Source organism: Lipophrys pholis (genome assembly GCF_963383615.2).
Source record: "Lipophrys pholis genome assembly, chromosome: 19".
In the NCBI taxonomy this organism is placed as follows: Eukaryota; Metazoa; Chordata; class Actinopteri; order Blenniiformes; family Blenniidae; genus Lipophrys; species Lipophrys pholis.
In genome coordinates, this window is record NC_137647.1 from 8,921,065 (window position 1) to 8,938,649 (window position 17,585).

At 39.5% G+C, this 17,585-nt stretch overlaps 1 protein-coding gene across 3 annotated transcripts in view; it reads left to right on the plus strand.

Annotated features, from left to right (window-relative positions):
* LOC308124457 (immunoglobulin mu heavy chain-like) overlaps positions 1-17,585 on the plus strand; it is an 86,124-nt gene that overhangs the window by 26,594 nt on the left and 41,945 nt on the right. The window lies entirely within an intron of this gene.

Genomic DNA, 17,585 nt, shown 5'->3' on the forward strand with positions numbered 1-17,585 from the left:
TCTCTCTTGCTTACAGTGACATTATACCCAGTTTGAGTCTGGGCTTGGTGACCAGTCTGTGCATAGTTTGCATGTTCTCCCTAAGTTTAAAGGTTTTTCCCCCCAAGTTTTTCCTCCATCAAACATACACCTGAGACTCACTGGTGACTATAAAACTGTCTGTCGGTGTGGATTTAATTTTGTGTGATTCTGATCTCTGTGAATGACTGTTGTTGTAGAAGCTGGACAGTATTATTGTAATCTGAGTGAAAAAACACTGTTCTGAAATAAATCAATAAATCAAAACATGAATGAATATATAAATCAATATTAAAATGAAATTATCCCTCATATGTTCTGCCCTGAACACAAATACAAATTACAAAACTAAAGCCGATTTTTTTTACATAAGGAGGAGTCAATGCAAAACACGTCTTCCACCTCTACTTACTGGTTGCTGAGAGAATGACCGATGGCAGTAAACAGGCAGTTTAACACGATGGCCTTCAGCACGTTGAGACTACTGCTTTTCACTATCTGCTGGGCAGGTGAAGCATTTCAAAAAACTTACGCTGATTTTCTATGTCAGTATATTGCTTACACACCGCAAATGTATCGCTCTCTTTTGTATTGACAGGATCAAGTGGTCAGACTCTGACTGAGTCTGATCCTGTGGTAAAAATGCCAGGGGAGTCCCACAAACTGACCTGTACAGGCTCTGGAATCACACTGAGCAGCTACTATATGGCCTGGATCAGACAGGCTCCTGGGAAAGGACTGGAGTGGATTGCCTGGCATGACAGCAGCAGCGGTAGCAGGAGATTTTACTCTCAGTCAGTCCGGGGCCGTTTCACCATCTCCAGAGACGACGGCAAAAATCAGCTGATTCTGCAGATGAACAGTCTGAAAACGGAGGATACGGCTGTTTATTACTGTGCCAGAGACACATTGTGTGACGTTAGTGTTACAGCTGCACAAAATCCCACTGTAGTCCGTGGTCACGCCTTCAAGCTTGTACGCAAAGGACCTTTCTTTTTACTTCTGTAAAGTGTATTTTTCATTAATTTAATTAACTTCAGAATACTTTCAAGATGTATCTCAAATGCTGATATAATTAAGTTAAAACTTAATGTATCCAACAAACTATTATTGCTTCTTCAAAGAAACAAATATGTACTTTGAGTCATAATAATGAAAATGTGCTGGAACAAAAAGGTTTCATGCTGCAGTTTGTCTCTTGGAGTCTTTATTCTGTTGTATGCGAGAGAGTGACTGGATAAAGTAATTCGCTTATTTTCTAAAGTACACCGTGAAAATATGAAAACCTTTTATTTAAACTAGTATAAATGCAAAACAGTAGCGGAATTGGCATCAAATTATTGGATGAAATAGTGACATTAACATAATATTAAAATAAAATGTAAATACATTATCATTGCCCATCAGCACAACTTTGATTCACTGTTTGTATTGAAATATAATGTTTGACATTGTAGGAAAATGGATATAAAAAAATAAAACATTTATTCATCAGTCACATGATTGTATTTCAGGCCTGTGTGTAAATACAGTGATCTTCCTATCACATATTTACAAGAATTCATCTTCAGGAGATCAAAAAAGGATCAGGAGCACTGATCTCCTGAGCTTCAACGTTTTATCATGATTCAAACAAGATGTTGATCTGTTCACAGGTGTGAAGGGTTAAGATGATGGGAGGAGGAGTCAATGCAAATCCTGTCTGGGATCCGACTACATATCTAACAGCAGCTTTGATGAAGAACAAGGACGCACACAGGATTGACCAAGATGGACTATCAGATAGGACTTCTACTTTTAACTGTCTGCTGGGCAGGTGAAGCTTTTCTAAAGTGGAGTTGGTCTTGACTTTGTGTAAAAAAAAGTTAGAAAGTAACTACATGCAGCGATTTAATTGTTTGTCTCCACAGGTGTTGATGGTCAGACTCTTACTGAATCTGAACCGGTTGTCAAAAGCCCTGGAGAATCCCACAGATTAACCTGCAGAGCCTCTGGATTCACTTTCAGCAGCTACTGGATGGCTTGGGTCAGACAGGCCCCTGGAAAAGGACTGGAGTGGGTTGCCACTATAACTAATGCGAACAGCAAATACTACGCTCAATCAATGGGAGGCCGCTTTACCATCTCCAGAGACGACAGCAGTCAGCAACTATTTCTGCAGATAAACAGTCTGAAGGCTGAAGACTCGGCTGTTTATTACTGTGCCAGAGACACAGTGACTGAAGTTGACAGAGCAGCTGTACAATATCCTGCAGTACAAATTGTTATGTGGTGGGTCAACGAATCACACTGTTAAACTGATCTAAAGTTTCTTCTGGTTTTACTTAATCATAAAAACACATTAGAAATCATTCACAGCAGTTGCAGTCAAGCTCACAACACAGAATATTAACAGGAACAATCCAAGACTGCATTTGTTTGCAATATACTTGTAAAACTCACTGTGAATCCCATTATGGCCACATATTCATTCATCATTTATACCAATTTTAAACTGTCTATGAGGACTGAAACTGATCCCATCTGACACTACGCTGAAGCAATGATACACTCTGATTTGCCAGTCTGTCACAGGGTAAGCACATATAGACAAACAACCTCACATTCACACCTCGGGGCATTGACCTCACGTGCATGTTTTTGCACTGGGGGAGAAAACTTGAGTACCTGTAAAAACACACACACACAGGGAGAACATGCAAACTCCACACAGAAAGGTCCTAGGTCAGACTTCAACCCCCAACAGTCTCACTGTGAAGCGAGAGAGCTAACAACTGCGCCGGTCATTATGAAACATTAATGTATATTCTGCAGTTTCAGTATTTGAGCCACCAGGGGTCAGTGTTACTCAATATTCAACTAAGCCTCTCTTCGATTGAACGTCAAAAGCACTTTTAGTGATTTAAACCTTTATTCTAATATTGAAATTATTATTTGGACTATTGATTTAGTTGAACTTCGTTAAATTTTATCTGTTTGGGATCTTGATGTGTCTCTACTCTTTCCACTTCTGAAACACTCCAACAATCATCATGTTGTCTCTGTATGTGACGCGACAGCTTCACACACACGCACACACGCACACACACACACACACACACACACACACACACACACACACACACACACACACACACACACACACACACACACACACACACACACACACACACACACACACGAAAGCAATGATTATCATACATGTAATCTGTTATGATATTCATTTATTTATTTATTTAAATGTCATACACAGAAACGGGGATTATGACTTGCGCATGAATATGTGATATGTTGAAGTAGCACTAGATTTGATTATGAAATCTGGATGTGTAGGAGGAGCTGGGTCTATGCAAATTCTCACTGGGATTCAGTTTTACATCATATTTAAGAGGGTTTTGGAGATTTGAAGACAGAGACTCTCACTAGCATCATGGCTTACCGAGATCTGATACTGTTCATGGTCGTTTTGGTTCTTTTAGGAGGTGCTCAAGGTTGGGCCATTACAGAATCCGAACCAGTCTTAAAAAGACCCGGTGAGTCTCATCGCCTCACCTGCACGACATCTGGACTTGACTTCAGTAGCTCAGTCTGGAACTGGATCAGACAGACTCCTGGAAAACATCTGGAGTGGATTGCCTTGGTACACACATCAAGTACTCCAATCTATTACTCCCAGTCAGTCCAGGGAAGGTTCACCATCTCCAGAGATGACTCCAGCAGTAAAGTGTATCTGGAGATGAACAATCTGAAGACTGAGGACACGGCAGTGTATTACTGTGCCAGAAGAGACACAGTGAGAGAGAGAAGAGAGAGAGTTCAACAAAAACACGTTCCTCTCTGATCCACCATCTGAGGTCTCTCTTGCAATGGATTACAATTTCAGTACGTTCAGTATGTTGGAATCACTGCTACACTGGGTAATAAGTACAATGCCAGAATGCAGTTTACAGCGTGCCTCAATGTAACAGTACAGGTGAAAAAACAAAGCAAAATCTTTATCATACGTCATGAAATTCAATAATACATCATCAAAAATATCAAACCGTTTCCCAAAATGAGATGTTTTTAATTTTTGGTTTTTTTAAATCTGCGTCCATAATTATTAGCAATAAAAGCATGGATGAGCTTTTATATATTTTCGACAGATTCCCTTCCTATTTGCGTGCATGTTGAATCAAACATCACACAGAAAAAAAGACCAGCAATTTCTCAGGAAGTTCTTTATCCTCCACCAGGTCACTATTATTGCTTCAAACGTTTGGCTCAGTTCAGTGTGTACATTGCAAAACAGTATTTTTCTCAGTTTCAGAAGGTTGAAAACGTTCTCCATTGCACCCCCCTCCAGCAGCGCATTAATGTACATGGCGGCAACATGTAATGTATTTGTATTTTGATTATAAAGACAGAGCCAACCCAGCTCTGTATTTAACTTAAGGAGGAGTCAATGCAAAACATTAACTTCTACTTTTACTTATCTGACTGCAGAGAAGAAGTCAGAGAACAATCATGATGGATTGGTGGACCAGACTGCTGCTTTTAACCACCTGCGCTGCAGGTGACAAGATTCATTGATCTTCTGATAGATTTATATTTAAGGAGACGTTACAGTTGTTGCTTATGACTATTTTGCATTTCCTTTAACAGGTGTGAAGGGCCAGACTCTCATTGAGTCAGGACCAGCAGTTAAAAGGCCTGGGGAATCTCATGAATTGACCTGTCAAGCATCAGGCTTCACCTCTACCAGCGAAGCTTTTGCCTGGATCAGACAGGCTCCTGGAAAAAGACTGGAATGTGTTGCATGGCTGGACATGGGTATCAGAAACACTCGTTACTACTCTCCATCAGTTCAAGGTTACTTCATCATCTCGAGGGACAACTACGCTGACCGAGTGTCACTGAAGATGAGCAGACTGAGGACAGAAGATTCAGCTGTGTACTATTGTGCTCGATCCTCACAGTGACGGAAGACAGCTGAACATCTGTACAAAAACCCCCCCCGGTGCCTAACATCACGGTCTCAGTAGACCCTGAGAAGAATGACTCTATTCTGACTCTGCTTGTTCATGTTGGCTTAAGAGAATGACCCTGGAAACGTGACAACAAAACTGATCAATACCAAATAAATAACACTCATCATGAACATTATTGCCACTTATTCACAGATAAAGGCAGAATGAACATTGTCCAGCTGTAAGTGACACAAATAAAACATATACAAATTTCCCAGTCGATTCTTCTGAAAAGTCAAGAGGTCAATATCTCTGACAGCCGTTCACGTCGTACAAACACCTATAATGATAATAAAAACTAGATAAGGTTATGAAAAGAATCCAAGCGTCTATGCAAAAGCAGTTCAGAAGTCCTTAATCAAGTCCCTGCCAGCTTCCAGTCACTGGCCTTTCAGTGGCTGGTAAGACCCGATCAGAGGAGGACAGACAAGACTGCTAGACTGTCCCCTCTGCATACTGGGTCCATAAAGAGGACAGTAATGACTGTAATGATTTAAATTGCTCCCAACACAAGACCTTCTACTTATTGTCCAACACTATCTTCAGTAGGATTAAGATAAGTTGATGATGTGTTTTTTTTTTTTCCTATAAGAAACTGCTTTCATGGGTTCAATTAGCATTTTATTAAATGTCATATAGTACACAAAACGCCACTATGTTATGTGACACGTGACATTTTCCTTGGCAAAGCAGGGACACAAGGATTTTATCAGACAGTTTGCGTTTCAGGTATTTTATCAGGCAGATTTTCTAAAGAGTCAAGCTGCTATCTCACCTTTTTGATCATGACTGTGGTCTCTGCTTTCCATCTTATGTCCTCTGGAATCAGGCTCACTTGACGGTTGGACGTAGGTTGAGGGTGAGGAGGGTTGTTCTTCTTGAAGTAGGCGATGGCGTCCTCAATTTCCTTCACACTCAAGACAAAGTGATTTTTCTGTGCACTTTAGAATTACAACAAAATGAACACTGGATTGCAGTAATTGTCAAGTCTTCCACTCTCAAATCTGTTAGTTTTTCTTGTTGATTTCATTTGAATGAGACTAAAAAATCGAGATTAATGTTGTGTCTTATTTCGTACCGAGCAGACTGGTAATCACATTAGTCCAAAGTCTATAGAATAGAATGAATAGTGCTTATGAGGACAATAATCAATACAAGCACAAAATAAGTACACCAAATCTTTTTGTTAGTATGTTAGTTGTTTTATTTGGAGGCTCATATTGAGGCAAATTCATGCAATAAAAAACAGCTTTTTTTCATATCCATCATATCAGACACCTGTTGACATGTTATGAACATGTGCATTGTTAAGTGTGTTTTTTTTGTTTGTTCTGGATTCAGGACTCAGGTTCAATCTTTCAGGATAATTCAGACACCACAAGGCAGGCAAAACTGTATTAGTGAAAATAGGCATTAACGGAAGTGTTGGTAGGAGCTGGCATGTAAATGAAAGTTTCAACGCTCTCGTAGTGAATGTAGATGATGAATCCTAACACCTCCTACTGAATTAATTTGACTCCATGCAAAGTGAGGGTGACTTAAAAGGAAGTGCATCTCTAAGTGTGAGTGAGACGACAACAGAGATCACATTAGTTCAACTTGGACAACAACCATGATCTCTGAGGCTCTACTACTGCTGACAGCTGCATCCTGTAAGGAGCTTTCAGTACAAGCACACAGATAGAAACAATGAAGAATAGGAGATCATGTTTATTTCTGTTTTCACAGGCGTGTCCAGTATTGATCTCACCCAGCCAGAGTCAGTGGTTGTGCAGCCTGGACAGTCTTTGACCGTCACCTGTCAGGTCTCTGGTTATTCTCTCACAGATAACAGCTATGCAACAGGCTGGGTCCGACACCGTGAAGGACAACCGATGGACTGGATATTTCACCGGTGGGGTGGAGGAGGCTTTTACCAAAATGATGCTTTGAAGAGCAAGTTCAGCGACAGCAGAGACACTTCTGCTGGGACTGTGACCATTCAGGGACAGAACATGCAGCCTGAAGACTCGGCTGTTTACTACTGTGTGCGTAGCCCACAGTCACACAAAGCACCAACAGACCTGCACAAATACTCAGCAGAATGCAAACGTGTAACACATTAATACATTTACTGTAGACGAATACATGAATAACAGCCAGACACATTGACATATATATGAGCATGACCAAAGGCAGTTGTAGAAATTGAGTTAGAATTATAAATGACTAATTCCACCAAATGGCAGAATGTTCTTATTTTCTTCAGTCTGTCTTCTGATTTGTGTTAGCCTATAATTGCTTTTTTCACAATTTTTAAAAGAAATTGAAATGAAATGGTACAAATATTTGTTTTCTACTAACATAAGGTCATCAAAATGAAGTGAAAACAATAATTATATTTTGGTATGAAGTACTGTTGTTTTCTACTTTAAAATGACATAAACTTTTAATATGTGTAAACAATGACTAGGAATTGTTTTATTCTATTTATCTATTTTTTAAGAAAATCTGCAAGGTGCCATATGTGACCTCTTTCTCTGATTAAATAGTCCATGAACCAAATGCAGCCTCATCCCCAAACTTTGGCAATAAAAAATATTGGTTTCATAGATAATGGTGGGAAGATGGTCATTTTAATGCACATGAACCTGGTATCAAACCAAATGAATCCAACTTTCAAGGTGAAGAATAATAAATTCATGAATGTTGACACACAATTGGTGCTTTCTATTGAATCAACGGCCATTATTGTCACACTTTTCGTCATGTGAACTCAAATTTGACACTGTGGAAGTGAAGATGAAATGTTTGCAGTGCTTAAAGTTAAAACTCTGAACCAACTTTGTACTTTGCATTCCCTTTATAAACCTACAGAGGGACGTCTATGCAAACTCTTCCTCTTTTATAAGCCCATAGTCACCACCTTCCAAACAGTTTATGGTTTCATACTGGAAGACTGAGACATATTTGAAACAACAATCTAAAACTAGAAGATAGTTTTCTTTTCTAAATCACAGAATGAGAATGAAGAGTAGACTCCTCTGGGTTGTGTTGTTTGTTGTCACCGTTCATGGTGAGACAATAACTTGATCTTCAGTTTCGGACTCCTTTTACATTGGATAATGACCATGATTTTGTTGCTTCCAGGAGTTTCAAGTGAGCTCCAGCTGGAACAATCTTCCCCCGTGGTGAAACAACCTGGAGAAACAGTGAAGATGTCGTGTATCATTTCTGGTGGTAGCATGACGAGCTTCTACTTTTCCTGGATACGACAGAAGCCAGGAAAGGGTCTGGAGTGGATCGGGTGGATGAACTCAGGTTCAAATGCTGCTATCTATGGCAGCTCCTTTCAGAGTCGCTTCACCATGACTGAAGATGTGTCAAGCAGTACCCAGTACCTCCAGATCCAGAGCCTGACAGTAGAGGACTCTGCTGTTTACTTCTGCGCCAAGCACGCACTGTGACTGAAACCAATGGAGCAGCTGCACACAAAACTAAAAAACACAATATCCAGACTTTTCTTTATATCAACATACACCACAGCAACAAATATTGAGATTTTGAGATCTATGTATTGAAGCTGATTTGCATATATTTCACAGTAAAGTCACAAGAAGTCAAATCTATTCATCATAGATCATTTTCATTATTGAGTGTTACAGTGATAGAACTAAGTTTTAATTGAAGGATCAAAAACTGAGAAATGTACTATGACTGAAGAGATTTCAAAAGGTAAAGGTGAATAAAACAATAATGCAAATGAAAAATATTATCTATGTTATTGTGATATGTTTGTGATATGCATGTGATGTGTTCATTCTTTATAGACAAAAGCTTGTATAAATGCATCAAACTCATATACTCATATAAACAATTATGTCCAAGTAGATACAAAGTGTTCAAAATAAAGGCTTTACGTTGTACTATATTTGAAGAGAAAACACAGCTGGGTATTTCCAGCAAATATGACCAAAATTGCATTAAGAAATCCCACCTTAGGCACAAAATTGGTTTGTAGACATTAATTCCCCAAACTTACCAAATATTTCCAAGCCAGGTTCCTCCTCCTTCTCACCCTGTGACATGAAACTGCTGAAAGAAGTCTTCGTTTCTTTATCTGAAAGTGGATTATTCTCCTGAGACCACAGCAGGCAGCAGCTGTCTCTGCAAAGTCTAAAATTAAACCTGAGAATTTGACTGTTTAATGGTTTGAAACTTGTGCTCACCCGTAAATCAACAGCGAACATCTGCAACACATTTAAAATATGATTAATATCCTCGAATGGAGCATTCACAGGAAAGGTATACAATACTATTATAAAGAAGAGATTATATGAGATGCATTAAAACTGCTTTCTTTCTAAAACTGGCCTTTCAGTGGCTGGTAAGACCCGATCAGAGGAGGACAGACAAGACTGCTAGACTGTCCCCTCTGCATACTGGGTCCATGTTGGGGTTTTTTTTTCCAATAAGAAACTGCTTTCATGGGTTCAATTAACATTTTATTAAATGTCATATAGCACACAAAACACCACTATGTTATGTAACACGTGACATTTTCCTTGGCGAAGCAGGGACACAAGGAGTTTATCGGACAGTTTGTGTTTCAGGTATTTTATCAGGTAGATTTTCTAAAGAGTCAAGCTGCTATCTCACCTTTTTGATCATGACTGTGGTCTCTGCTTTCCATCTTATGTCCTCTGGAGTCAGGCTCACTTGACGGTTGGACGTAGGTTGAGGGTGAGCAGGGTTGTTCTTCTTGAAGTAGGCGATGACGTCCTCAATTTCTTCTCCCTAAGTATAAAGGTTTTTTCCCCCCAAGTTTTTCCTCCATCAAACATACACTTGAAGCTCACTGGTGACTATAAAACTGTCTGTCGGTGTGCATTTAATTTTGTGTGATTCTGATCTCTGTGAATGACTGTTGTTGTAGAAGCTGGACATTATTATTGTAATCTGAGTGAAAAAACACTGTTCTGAAATAAATCAGTAAATCAAAACATGAATGAATATATAAATCAATAGTAAAATGAAATTATCCCTCATATGTTCTGCCCTGAACACAAATACAAATTACAAAACTAAAGCCGATTTTTTTTACATAAGGAGGAGTCAATGCAAAACACGTCTTCCACCTCTACTTACTGGTTGCTGAGAGAATGACCGATGGCAGTAAACAGGCAGTTTAACACGATGGCCTTCAGCACGTTGAGACTACTGCTTTTCACAATCTGCTGGGCAGGTGAAGCATTTCAAAAAACTTACGCTGATTTTCTATGTCAGTATATTGCTTACACATAGCAAATGTATCGCTCTCTTTTGTATTGACAGGATCAAGTGGTCAGACTCTGACTGAGTCTGATCCTGTGGTAAAAATGCCAGGGGAGTCCCACAAACTGACCTGTACAGGCTCTGGAATCACACTGAGCAGCAACTATATGGCCTGGATCAGACAGGCTCCTGGGAAAGGACTGGAGTGGATTGCCTGGCATCACAGCGGCAGCAGTAGCACGAGATATTACTCTCAGTCAGTCCGGGGCCGTTTCACCATCTCCAGAGACGACGGCAAAAATCAGCTGATTCTGCAGATGAACAGTCTGAAAACGGAGGATACGGCTGTTTATTACTGTGCCAGAGACACATTGTGTGACGTTAGTGTTACAGCTGCACAAAATCCCACTGTAGTCCGTGGTCACGCCTTCAAGCTTGTACGCAAAGGACCTTTCTTTTTACTTCTGTAAAGTGTATTTTTCATTAATTTTATTAACTTCAGAATACTTTCAAGATGTATCTCAAATGCTGATGTAAATCAGTTAAAACTTAATGTATCCTACAAACTATTATTGCTTCTTCAAAGAAACAAATATGTACTTTGAGTCATAATAATGAAAATGTGCTGGAACAAAAAGGTTTCATGCTGCAGTTTGTCTCTTGGAGTCTTTATTCTGTTGTATGCGAGAGAGTGACTGGATAAAGTAATTCACTTATTTTCTAAAGTACACCGTGAAAATATGAAAACCTTTTATTTAAACTAGTATAAATGCAAAACAGTAGCGGAACTGGCTTCAAATTATTGGATGAAATAGTGACATTAACATAATATTAAAATAAAATGTAAATACATTATCATTGCCCATCAGCACAACTTTGATTCACTGTTTGTATTGAAATATAATGTTTGACATTGTAGGAAAATGGATATAAAAAAATAAAACATTTATTCATCAGTCACATGATTGTATTTCAGGCCTGTGTGTAAATACAGTGATCTTCCTATCACATATTTACAAGAATTCATCTTCAGGAGATCAAAAAAGGATCAGGAGCACTGATCTCCTGAGCTTCAACGTTTTATCATGATTCAAACAAGATGTTGATCTGTTCACAGGTGTGAAGGGTTAAGATGATGGGAGGAGGAGTCAATGCAAATCCTGTCTGGGATCCGACTACATATCTAACAGCAGCTTTGATGAAGAACAAGGACGCACACAGGATTGACCAAGATGGACTATCAGATAGGACTTCTACTTTTAACTGTCTGCTGGGCAGGTGAAGCTTTTCTAAAGTGGAGTTGGTCTTGACTTTGTGTAAAAAAAAGTTAGAAAGTAACTACATGCAGCGATTCAATTTTTTGTCTCCACAGGTGTTGACGGTCAGACTCTTACTGAATCTGAACCGGTTGTCAAAAGCCCTGGAGAATCCCACAGATTAACCTGCAGAGCCTCTGGAATCACTTTCAGCGGCTACTGGATGGCTTGGGTCAGACAGGCCCCTGGAAAAGGACTGGAGTGGGTTGCCACTATAACTAATGCGAACAGCAAATACTACGCTCAATCAATGGGAGGCCGCTTTACCATCTCCAGAGACGACAGCAGTCAGCAACTATTTCTGCAGATAAACAGTCTGAAGGCTGAAGACTCGGCTGTTTATTACTGTGCCAGAGACACAGTGACTGAAGTTGACAGAGCAGCGTTACAATATCCTGCAGTACAAATTGTTATGTGGTGGGTCAACGCATCACACTGTTAAATTGATCTCAAGTTTCTTCTTAATCATAAAAACACATTAGAAATCATTCACAGTAGTTGCAGTCAAGCTCACAACACAGAATATTAACAGAAACAATCCAATACTACATTTGTTTGCAATATACTTGTAAAACTCACTGTGAATCACATTATGGCCACATATTCATTCATCATTTATACCAACTTTAAACTGTCTATGAGGACTGAAACTGATCCCATCTGACACTACGCTGAAGCAATGATACACTCTGATTTGTCAATATGAACACACACACTCACATTGAATATAGACACTTCAATAAACCTAACACGCATGCCTTTGGGCTGTGGCAGGAATATCAACAGAAAACCAGTGCATAAAGAAGTAGAACATACAAACTCCACACAGAAAAAATTAAATCCATCCTTCCATCTTCTTTCAGTGCTGGAGCCAATCCAGTGAGGGCAGAATACACCCTGGACGCCAGTCTGTCACAGGGTCAGCACATATAGACAAACAACCTCACATTCACACCTCGGGGCATTGACCTCACGTGCATGTTTTTGCACTGGGGGAGAAAACTTGAGTACCTGTAAAAACACACACACACAGGGAGAACATGCAAACTCCACACAGAAAGGTCCTAGGTCAGACTTCAACCCCCAACAGTCTCACTGTGACGCGAGAGAGCTAACAACTGCGCGGGTCATAATGAAACATTAATGTATATTCTGCAGTTTCAGTATTTGAGCCACCAGGGGTCAGTGTTACTCAATATTCAACTAAGCCTCTCTTCGATTGAATGTCAAAAGCACTTTTAGTGATTTAAACCTTTATTCTAATATTGAAATTTTTATTTGGACTATTGATTTAGTTGAACTTCATTTAAATTGTATCTGTTTGGGATCTTGATGTGTCTCTACTCTTTCCACTTCTGAAACACTCCAACAATCATCATGTTGTCTCTGTATGTGACGCGACAGCTTCACCCCCCCCCCCCCCCCCCCCCCACACACACACACACACACGAAAGCAATGATTATCATACATGTAATCTGTTATAATATTCATTTATTTATTTATTTATTTAAATGTAACACACACAAATGGGGATTATGACTTGCGCATGAATATGTGATATGTTGAAGTAGCACTAGATTTGATTATGAAATCTAGATGTATAGGAGGAGCTGGGTCTATGCAAATTCTCACTGGGATTCAGTTTTACATCATATTTAAGAGGGTTTTGGAGATTTGAAGACAGAGACTCTCACTGGCATCATGGCTTACCGAGATCTGATACTGTTCATGGTCGTTTTGGTTCTTTTAGGAGGTGCTCAAGGTTGGGCCATTACAGAATCCGAACCAGTCTTAAAAAGACCCGGTGAGTCTCATCGCCTCACCTGCACGACATCTGGACTTGACTTCAGTAGCTCAGTCTGGAACTGGATCAGACAGACTCCTGGAAAACATCTGGAGTGGATTGCCTTGGTACACACATCAAGTACTCCAATCTATTACTCCCAGTCAGTCCAGGGAAGGTTCACCATCTCCAGAGATGACTCCAGCAGTAAAGTGTATCTGGAGATGAACAATCTGAAGACTGAGGACACCGCAGTGTATTACTGTGCCAGAAGAGACACAGTGAGAGAGAGAAGAGAGAGAGTTCAACAAAAACACGTTCCTCTCTGATCCACCATCTGAGGTCTCTCTTGCAATGGATTACAATTTCAGTACGTTCAGTATGTTGGAACCACTGCTACACTGGGTAATAAGTACAATGCCAGAATGCAGTTTACAGCGTGCCTCAATGTAACAGTACAGGTGAAAAAATAAAACAAAATCTTTATCATACGTCATGAAATTCAATAATACATCATCAAAAATATCAAACCGTTTCCCAAAATGAGATGTTTTTAATTTTTGGTTTTTTTAAATCTGCATCCATAATTATTAGCAATAAAAGCATGGATGAGCTTTTATATATTTTCGACAGATTCCCTTCCTATTTGCGTGCATGTTGAATCAAACCAGCAAAAAAAGACCAGCAATTTCTCAGGAAGTTCTTTATCCTCCACCAGGTCACTATTATTGCTTCAAACGTTTGGCTCAGTTCAGTGTGTACATTGCAAAACAGTATTTGTCTCAGTTTCAGAAGGTTGAAAACGTTCTCCATTGCACCCCCCTCCAGCAGCGCATTAATGTACATGGCGGCAACATGTAATGTATTTGTATTTTGATTATAAAGACAGAGCCAACGCAGCTCTGTATTTAACTTAAGGAGGAGTCAATGCAAAACATTAACTTCTACTTTTACTTATCTGACTGCAGAGAAGAAGTCAGAGAACAATCATGATGGATTGGTGGACCAGACTGCTGCTTTTAACCACCTGCGCTGCAGGTGACAAGATTCATTGATCTTCTGATAGATTTATATTTAAGGAGACGTTACAGTTGTTGCTTATGATTATTTTGCATTTCCTTTAACAGGTGTGAAGGGCCAGACTCTCATTGAGTCAGGACCAGCAGTTAAAAGGCCTGGGGAATCTCATGAATTGACCTGTCAAGCATCAGGCTTCACCTCTACCAGCGAAGCTTTTGCCTGGATCAGACAGGCTCCTGGAAAAAGACTGGAATGTGTTGCATGGCTGGACATGGGTATCAGAAACACTCGTTACTACTCTCCATCAGTTCAAGGTTACTTCATCATCTCGAGGGACAACTACGCTGACCGAGTGTCACTGAAGATGAGCAGACTGAGGACAGAAGATTCAGCTGTGTACTATTGTGCTCGATCCTCACAGTGACGGAAGACAGCTGAACATCTGTACAAAAACCCCCCCGGTGCCTAACATCACGGTCTCAGTAGACCCTGAGAAGAATGACTCTATTCTGACTCTGCTTGTTCATGTTGGCTTAAGAGAATGATCCTGGAAACGTGACAACAAAACTGATCAATACCAAATAAATAACACTCATCATGAACATTATTGCCACTTATTCACAGATAAAGGCAGAATAAACATTGTCCAGCTGTAAGTGACACAAATAAAACATATACAAATTTCCCAGTCGATTCTTCTGAAAAGTCAAGAGGTCAATATCTCTGACAGCCGTTCACGTCGTACAAACACCTATAATGATAATAAAAACTAGATAAGGTTATGAAAAGAATCCAAGCGTCTATGCAAAAGCAGTTCAGAAGTCCTTGATCAAGTCCCTGCCAGCTTCCAGTCACTGGCCTTTCAGTGGCTGGTAAGACCCGATCATAGGAGGACAGACAAGACTGCTAGACTGTCCCCTCTGCATACTGGGTCCATAAAGAGGACAGTAATGACTGTAATGATTTAAATTGCTCCCAACACAAGACCTTCTACTTATTGTCCAACACTATCTTCAGTAGGATTAAGATAAGTTGATGATGTGTTTTTTTTTTTTCCTATAAGAAACTGCTTTCATGGGTTCAATTAGCATTTTATTAAATGTCATATAGTACACAAAACGCCACTATGTTATGTGACACGTGACATTTTCCTTGGCAAAGCAGGGACACAAGGATTTTATCAGACAGTTTGCGTTTCAGGTATTTTATCAGGAAGATTTTCTAAAGAGTCAAGCTGCTATCTCACCTTTTTGATCATGACTCTGGTCTCTGCTTTCCATCTTATGTCCTCTGGAATCAGGCTCACTTGACGGTTGGACGTAGGTTGAGGGTGAGGAGGGTTGTTCTTCTTGAAGTAGGCGATGGCGTCCTCAATTTCCTTCACACTCAAGACAAAGTGATTTTTCTGTGCACATTGGAATTACAACAAAATGAACACTGGATTGCAGTAATTGTCAAGTCTTCCACTCTCAAATCTGTTAGTTTTTCTTGTTGATTTCATTTGAATGAGACTAAAAATCGAGATTAATGTTGTGTCTTATTTCGTACCGAGCAGACTGGTAATCACATTAGTCCAAAGTCTATAGAATAGAATGAATAGTGCTTATGAGGACAATAATCAATACAAGCACAAAATAAGTACACCAAATCTTTTTGTTAGTATGTTAGTTGTTTTATTTGGAGGCTCATATTGAGGCAAATTCATGCAATAAAAAACAGCTTTTTTTCATATCCATCATATCAGACACCTGTTGACATGTTATGAACATGTGCATTGTTAAGTGTGTTTTTTTTGTTTGTTCTGGATTCAGGACTCAGGGTCAATCTTTCAGGATAATTCAGACACCACAAGGCGGGCAAAACTGTATTAGTGAAAATAGGCATTAATGGAAGTGTTGGTAGGAGCTGGCATGTAAATGAAAGTTTCAACGCTCTCGTAGTGAACACCTCCTACTGAATTAATTTGACTCCATGCAAAGTGAGGGTGACTTAAAAGGAAGTGCATCTCTAAGTGTGAGTGAGACGACAACAGAGATCACATTAGTTCAACTTGGACATCAACCATGATCTCTGAGGCTCTACTACTGCTGACAGCTGCATCCTGTAAGGAGCTTTCAGTACAAGCACACAGATAGAAACAATGAAGAATAGGAGATCATGTTTATTTCTGTTTTCACAGGCGTGTCCAGTATTGATCTCACCCAGCCAGAGTCAGTGGTTGTGCAGCCTGGACAGTCTTTGACCGTCACCTGTCAGGTCTCTGGTTATTCTCTCAGAGATAACAGCTATGCAACAGGCTGGGTCCGACACCGTGAAAGACAACCGATGGAGTGGATATTTCATCGGTGGGGTGGAGGAGACTTTTACCAAAATTATGCTTTGAAGAGCAAGTTCAGCTACAGCAGAGACACTTCTGCTGGGACTGTGACCATTCAGGGACAGAACATGCAGCCTGAAGACTCGGCTGTTTACTACTGTGTGCGTCACCCCACAGTCACACAAAGCACCAACAGACCTGCACAAATACTCAGCAGAATGCAAACGTGTAACACATTAATACATTTACTGTAAATGAATACATGAATAACAGCTAGACACATTGACATATATATGAGCATGACCAAAGGCAGTTGTAGAAATTGAGTTAGAATTATAAATGACTAAATTCACCAAATGGCAGAATGTTCTTATTTTATTTAGTCTGTCTTCTGATTTATGTTAGCCTATAATTGCGTTTTTCACTATTGTTAAAAAAAAATTGAAATGAAATGGTTCAAATATTTGTTTTCTACTAACATAAGGTCATCAAAATGAAGTGAAAACAATAATTCTGTTTTGGTATGAAGTACTGTTGTTTTCTACTTTAAAATGACATAAACCTTTAATATGTGTTAACAATGACTAGGAATTTCTTAATTTTATTTATCTATTTTTGAAGAAAATCTGCAAGGTGCCATATATGACCTCTATCTCTGATTACATAGTCTGTGAACCAAATGCAGCCTCATCCCCAAACTTTGGCAATAAAAACTATAGGTTTCATAGATAATGGTGGGAAGATGGTTATTTTAATGCACATGAACCTGGTATCAAACCAAATGAATCCAACTTTCAAGGTGAAGAATAAGAAATTCATGAATACTGACACACAATTGGTGCTTTCTATTGAACCAAAGGCCATTATT